The 8061-nt window shown below is 43.2% G+C and overlaps 1 long non-coding RNA gene across 1 annotated transcript; it reads left to right on the top strand.

The window, feature by feature from the left end:
* The first annotated feature begins 6162 nt into the window (after positions 1-6162).
* LOC123144301 (uncharacterized) lies at positions 6163-7505 on the top strand. The gene is made up of 3 exons (XR_006471364.1): positions 6163-6751; positions 6863-7014; positions 7218-7505. It is a non-coding gene; the product is annotated as an uncharacterized lncRNA (long non-coding RNA).
* The last annotated feature ends 556 nt before the right edge of the window (positions 7506-8061 follow it).

The raw sequence follows: 8061 nt of genomic DNA, 5'->3' as shown, positions 1-8061 counted from the left end.
AGGAATGCAGTTTTGACATCCATTTGCCAACTTTCATAATCATAAAATGCGGCAATTGCTAACATGATTCGGACAGACTTAAGCATCGCTACAGGTGAGAAAGTCTCATTGTAATCAACTCCTTGAACTTGTCGAAAACCTTTTGCAAGAAGTCGAGCTTTGTAGACAGTAACATTACCATCAGCGTCAGTCTTCTTCTTGAAGATCCATTTATTCTCTATGGCTTGCCGATCATCGGGCAAGTCAACCAAAGTCCATACTTTGTTCTCATACATGGATCCCACCTTAGATTTCATGGCCTCAAACCATTTCGCGGAATCTGGGCTCACCATCGCTTCTTCATAGTTCGTAGGTTCGCCTTGGTCAAGTAACATGACCTCCAGAATAGGATTACCGTACCACTCTGGTGCGGACCTTACTCTGGTTGACCTACGAGGTTCGGTAGTAACTTGATCTGAAGTTATATGATCATCATCATTAGCTTCCTCACTAATTGGTGTAGGAGTCACAGAAACAGATTTCTGTGATGAACTACTTTCCAATAAGGGAGCAGGTACAGTTACCTCATCAAATTCTACTTTCCTCCCACTCACCTCTTTCGAGAGAAACTCCTTCTCTAGAAAGGATCCATTCTTAGCAACGAATGTCTTGCCTTCGGATATGTGATAGAAGGTGTACCCAATAGTTTCCTTTGGGTATCCTATGAAGACACATTTCTCCGATTTGGGTTCGAGCATATCAGGTTGAATCTTTTTCACATAAGCATCGCAGCCACAAACTTTAAGAAACGACAACTTTGGTTTCTTGCCAAACCACAGTTCATAAGGCGTCGTCTCAACGGATTTTGATGGTGCCCTATTTAACGTAAATGCAGCCGTCTCTAAAGCATAACCCCAAAATGATAGCGGTAAATCAGTAAGACACATCATAGATCGCACCATATCTAGCAAAGTACGATTACGACGTTCGGACACACCATTACGCTGTGGTGTTCCGGGTGGCGTGAGTTGTGAAACTATTCCACATTGTTTCAAATGTAGACCAAACTCATAACTCAAATATTCTCCTCCACGATCAGATCGTAGAAACTTTATTTTCTTATTACGATGATTTTCCACTTCACTCTGAAATTCTTTGAACTTTTCAAATGTTTCAGACTTATGTTTCATTAATGAGATATACCCATATCTGCTCAAATCATCTGTGAAGGTGAGAAAATAACGATACCCGCCGCGAGCCTCAATATTCATCGAACCACATACATCAGTATGTATGATCTCCAACAAATCTGTTGCTCGCTCCATTGTTCCGGAGAACGGCGTTTTAGTCATTTTGCCCATAAGGCATGGTTCGCAAGTACCAAGTGATTCATAACCAAGTGATTCGAAAAGTCCATCAGTATGGAGTTTCTTCATGCGCTTTACACCAATATGACCCAAACGGCAGTGCCACAAATAAGTTGCACTATCATTATCAACTCTGCATCTTTTGGCTTCAACATTATAAATATGTGTATCACTACTATCGAGATTTAACAAAAATAGACCACTCTTCAAGGGTGCATGACCATAAAAGATATTACTCATATAAATAGAACACCCATTATTCTCAGATTTAAATGAATAACCGTCTCGCATCAAACAAGATCCAGATATAATGTTCATGCTCAACGCTGGCACCAAATAACAATTATTTAGGTCTAAAACTAATCCCGAAGGTAGATGTAGAGGTAGCGTGCCGACGGCGATCACATCAACTTTGGAACCATTTCCCACGCGCATCGTCACCTCGTCCTTAGCCAGTCTTCGCTTAATCCGTAGTCCCTGTTTCGAGTTGCAAATATTAGCAACAGAACCAGTATCAAATACCCAGGTGCTACTGCGAGCTCTAGTAAGGTACACATCAATAACATGTATATCACATATACCTTTGTTCACCTTGCCATCCTTCTTATCCTCCAAATACTTGGGGCAGTTCCTCTTCCAGTGACCAGTCTGCTTGCAGTAGAAGCACTCAGTCTCAGGTTTAGGTCCAGACTTGGGTTTCTTCTCTTGAGCAGCAACTTGTTTGCCGTTCTTCTTGAAGTTCCCCTTCTTCTTCCCTTTACCCTTTTTCTTGAAACTGGTGGTCTTGTTGACCATCAACACTTGACGCTCCTTCTTGATTTCTACCTCCGCAGCCTTTAGCATTGCGAAGAGCTCGGGAATTGTCTTATCTATCCCTTGCATATTGTAGTTCATCACGAAGCTCTTGTAGCTTGGTGGCAGTGATTGAAGAATTCTGTCAATGACACTATCATCTGAAAGATTAACTCCCAGTTGAATCAAGTGATTGTTATACCCAGACATTTTGAGTATATGTTCACTGATAAAACTATTCTCCTCCATTTTGCAGCTGTAGAACTTATTGCAGACTTCATATCTCTCAATCCGGGCATTTGCTTGAAATATTAACTTCAACTCCTGGAACATCTCATATGCTCCATGACGTTCAAAACGTCGTTGAAGTCCCGGTTCTAAGCCGTAAAGCATGGCACACTGAACTATCGAGTAGTCATCAGCTTTGCTTTGCCAGACGTTCTTAACGTCGTCAGTTGCATTTGCAACAGGCCTAGCGCCCAGCGGTGCTTCCAGGACGTAATTTTTCTGTGCAGCAATGAGGATAATCCTCAAGTTACGGACCCAGTCCGTGTAATTGCTACCATCATCTTTCAACTTTGCTTTCTCAAGGAACTCATTAAAATTCAACGGAACAACAGCACGAGCCATCTATCTACCACAACATAGACAAGCAAAATACTATCAGGTACTAAGTTCATGATAAATTTAAGTTCAATTAATCATATTACTTAAGAACTCCCACTTAGATAGATATCCCTCTAATCATCTAAGTGATCACGTGGTCCAAATCAACTAAACCATGTCCGATCATCACGTGAGATGGAGTAGTTTTCAATTGTGAACATCACTATGTTGATAATATCTACTATATGATTCACGCTCGACCTTTCGGTCTCAGTGTTCCGAGGCCATATTTTCATATGCTAGGCTCGTCAAGTTTAACCCGAGTATTCTGCGTGTGCAAAACTGGCTTGCACCCGTTGTAGATGAACGTAGAGGTTATCACACCCGATCATCACGTGGTGTCTCGGCACAACGAACTTTGGCAACGGTGCATACTCAGGGAGAACACTTTTATCTTGAAATTTAGTGAGAGATCATCTTGTAATGCTACCGTCAATCAAAGCAAAATAAGATGCATAAAGGATAAACATCACATGCAATCAATATAGGTGATATGATATGGCCATCATCATCTTGTGCTTGTGATCTCCATCTCCGAAGCACCGTCATGATCACTATCGTCACCGGCGCGACACCTTGATCTCCACCGTAGCATCGTTGTTGTCTCGCCAACTTTTGCTTCTACGACTATCACTACCGCTTAGTGATAAAGTAAAGCATTACAGGGCGATTGCATTGCATACAATAAAGCGACAACCATATGGCTCCTGCCAGTTGCCGATAACTCCGTTACAAAACATGATCATCTCATACAATAAAATATAGCATCATGTATTGACCATATCACATCACAACATGCCCTGCAAAAACAAGTTAGACGTCCTCTACTTTGTTGTTGCAAGTTTTACGTGGCTACTACGGGCTGAGCAAGAACCATTCTTACCTATGCATCAAAACCACAACGATAGTTCGTCAAGTTAGTGTTGTTTTAACCTTCTCAAGGACCGGGCGTAGCCACACTCGGTTCAACTAAAGTTGGAGAAACTGACACCCGCCAGCCACCTATGTGCAAAGCACGTCGGTGGAACCAGTCTCGCGTAAGCGTACGCGTAATGTCGGTCCGGGCCGCTTCATCCAACAATACCGCCGAACCAAAGTATGACATGCTGGTAAGCAGTATGACTTGTATCGCCCACAACTCACTTGTGTTCTACTCGTGCATATAACATCTACGCATAAAACCTGGCTCGGATGCCACTGTTGGGGAACGTAGTAATAAAAAAAACCTACGCACACGCATGATCATGGTGATGCATAGCAACGAGAGGGGAGAGTGTTGTCCACGTACCCTCGTAGACTGAAAGCGGAAGCATTAGCATAACGCGGTTGATGTAGTCGTACGTCTTCACGATCCGACCGATCCAAGTACCGAACGTACGACACCTCCGAGTTCAGCACACGTTCAGCTCGATGACGTCCCGTGAACTCCGATCCAGCAGAGCTTCACGGGAGAGTTCCGTCAGCACCGCTACGATATGACCGAGGTGAAATATGGTGGAGGGGGGCACCGCACACGGCTGGGAGAGATCAACAGATCAACTTATGTGTCTAGAGGTGCCCCTATCCCCGTATATAAAGGAGCAAGGGGGGAGGCCGGCTGGCCCTCTATGGCGCGCCAGGAGGAGGAGTCCTCCTCCTAGTAGGAGTAGGACTCCCCTATTTCCTACTCCTACTAGGAGGGGGAAAGGAAGGGGGAGAGGGAGAAGGAAAGAGGGGCGCCACCACCCTTCTCCTAGTCCAATTCGGACCAGAGGGGGAGGGGCGCGTGGCTTGCCATAGGCAAGCCCTCTCTCTCTCTCTCCACTAAGGCCCATAAGGCCCGTTATTTCTCCCGGGGGGGTTCCGGTAACCCTCCGGCACTCCGGTTTTCTCCGAAACCACTCGGAACACTTCTGGTGTCCAAATATAGTCGTCCAATATATCGATCTTTACGTCTCGACCATTTCGAGACTCCTCATCATGACCGTGATCATATACGGGACTCCGAACTACCTTCAGTCCATCAAAACACAAAAACTCATAATACCGATCGTCACCAAACTTTAAGCGTGCGGACCCTACGGGTTCGAGAACTATGTAGACATGACCGAGACGCGTCTCCGGTCAATAACCAATAGCGGAACCTGGATGCTCATATTGGCTCCCATATATTCTACGAAGATCTTTATCGGTCAAACCGCATAACAACATACGTTGTTCCCTTTGTCATCGGTATGTTACTTGCCCGAGATTTGATCTTCGGTATCTCAATACCTAGTTCAATCTTGTTACTGGCAAGTCTCTTTACTCGTTCCATAATACATCATCCCGCAACTAACTTATTAGTTGCATTGCTTGCAAGGCTTATAGTGATGTGCATTACCGAGAGGGCCCAGAGATACCTCTCCGACAATCGGAGTGACAAATCCTAATCTCGATCTATGCCAACTCAACAAGTACCATCAGAGACACCTGTAGAGCACCTTTATAATCACCCAGTTACGTTGTGACGTTTGGTAGCACACAAAGTGTTCCTCCGGTATTCGGGAGTTGCATAATCTCATAGTCATAGGAACATGTATAAGTCATGAGGAAAGCAATAGCAACATACTAAAAGATCAAGTGCTAAGCTAATGGAATGGGTCAAGTCAATCACATCATTCTCTAATGATGTGATCCCGTTAATCAAATGACAACTCATGTCTATGGCTAGGAAACTTAACCATCTTTGATTCAACGAGCTAGTCAAGTAGAGGCATACTAGTGACACTCTGTTTGTCTATGTATTCACACATGTACTAAGTTTCCGGTTAATAAAATTCTAGCATGAATAATAAACATTTATCATGATATAAGAAAATATAAATAACAACTTTATTATTGCCTCTAGGGCATATTTCCTTCAGTTTCTACACCCAGGAGCAAATGCTCCTGGTGTGAACAGTAACATCAAATAAATTAAAAAATAATTCAAAAAATTCTGAAATTTTTTTGTGGCATACTTTCACAAATGTTTGTTGTGCATGCAAAATTTCGTCGTAAAATCACATTGGTGGAAGGTGTGGTAAAAAAACCAAAATCGATGCTCTGAAAATGTTACTTACAAAAGCATTTTGGAGCCCTGATTTTGTTTTTTTGGCATGTCTTCCACAAATGTGATTTCACGATGAAATTTTGCATGCGCAGCAAACATTTGTGAAAGTATGTCAAAAAGAATTCAGATTTTTTTGAATATTATTTCTATCTTTTTATTTTACTCTTCATACTTGGAGCATTTGCTCCTGCGTGTAGAAATGTACTTTCGCAACCTTTCATGGATCCATCTTTTCCCCCCTTGCCCCCCCCCCCCCCCCCCCCCCCCCCCCCCCCCCCCCGGGTCAGAGTTGAAGGAATTGTTGCTCCGCTCCGGCCCTCCTCCCGCCGGCGGCCTTCCCACACCGGTGATCAGAGCCGGAGGATCTCCCTCATGTCCTTGTGCTTCTCTGGGTCGTCCTTGCTCCGGCGGCCTCGAACGGATCAGACACGGCCATCCCTGGTTGGACCCCACCTCGGGAAGAGAAGCTCACTGGCCTCCCGATCCAAAAGGTCGATTCATCTGTCGGAATACAAACAATCTCGCTCTCCCGGTCTCCCCGCCTCCCCTTCTCTTAATTACTCCAATTTCACCCCTTCCCCTTCTCTCGCCCCTCCACTTGATCTACTTAAACACAAAGCTCGACCTGGTTTTGCAACTTGCCCAACCATGAAGTTTGTCCTCACCGTCCGCCCGTCCGTCGCCAACTAGGATCGAAGCAACGACAACAGGATTGGATCCGGTGTACATCAGTTGTACATCAGTAATCTGTCGTCTCCTAGATAGTCCAGTCATTTTACCTCTCCACGCAATTGGAAACGAATGAATAGGCCCGTTTCGATCTGTTCGACCAGGCAACCAAGCAGGCGGCTTCCTATAGTATCCTTCCGCTCAGGTAATGTCATCCACCAACACCAAGCCAACCCGCCCTATGAATTTTACTCTCACATGGACTTCACAGATATTCTCTTGCACTATCTGAACTAACTGTGTTATTTGTGAGTAGGTTTTTCATGGCCATGGAGGTTTTGATGCAGCATCCTACATGAAAAAACATGCCATGAGGTTGTTATTTGAGGATTCAGAGTTCCTAGAAGCAGTACAAGATGTTTTTCTTCTTCTTCTGAATCTGTCACGAACTCAATCAACAGAGCTTTCGTAAGTACTGAGTACTGACGTTGCACTTGCAAATGATTTAGTCATCATTCTATCGTAGGGAACCACAACTCTTACATCTTTGTTCTTGGGAAGGTATGATGAGCATACAGTCAAAACACCTACAGATGCACTCTACATTTGTGATACAATATAATTGTACTTGCATATGCATTCAAACTTTTGTTTTTGTTCTTATCTCGCAGGCAGTTGTTGGTTGCAAATGTTGGGGATTGCCGAGCAGTTCTATGTAGGAAAGGCATGTCTATAGAGATGTGGCATGATCCAAGGCCAAGATATGAAGCAAAGATAATGCTCATTTCACATGGACATAAGGTTGTATATATTATTATTTTGCTTACATAGTGTTTGATTGCTAATAGATGTCTTTGCTTTTCTCATGCTTTTCCAACAATTACTAACATGTAATGTAATGGCATGATGCGTAGCAAGACATAATTTTGTTTCCTTCACAAATAATCCTTTCCACTTTACTGCATTTGTTGCCACTTACTATGTGTTTATTGTATCATTATTTTCCTCTTTTAATTTGGGACTATGCTTTTCTGACAGTATGCAAGTTTGCCATTTACTCCATTGAAGAGGGTAGTGTACAGTTTATCGAAAATCCATCTCTGCACCTGAGCTCATCTGCACCCGCGTTGACAAAAAAATTCAAAACAAATAATAGAAAAATTAAAAAAAATCCAATTTTTTTGTGTGAGAGACAATTTCATGCGTGAGATCCGCTCCAATTTTCAAATCATTTGGACATCGAGGAGCTCTCAGCAAAAAAGACAAATTGGGGGTCTATAAAAATATTTACTGTTCATGTACTGTTTTGGCCCGATTTGTCTTTTTTGCTGAGAGCTGCTCAGATGTCCAATGACTTGAAATTTTAAGCTGGCCTCAAGCATCAAATTGTCTACCGCACAATTTCTTTTTGGAATTTTTTGATTTTGTTTTGAATTTTTTACGATTTTTTTTCTAACCGGGTGCAGATGAGCCTGGGCACCGAAACGCCCTACTCACAGTTTATCTTCATATAAG

The sequence above is a fragment of the Triticum aestivum genome, chromosome 6D (assembly GCF_018294505.1).
Source record: "Triticum aestivum cultivar Chinese Spring chromosome 6D, IWGSC CS RefSeq v2.1, whole genome shotgun sequence".
NCBI lineage: Eukaryota > Viridiplantae > Streptophyta > Magnoliopsida > Poales > Poaceae > Triticum > Triticum aestivum.
This window is presented reverse-complemented; position numbering and strand designations above follow the sequence as displayed.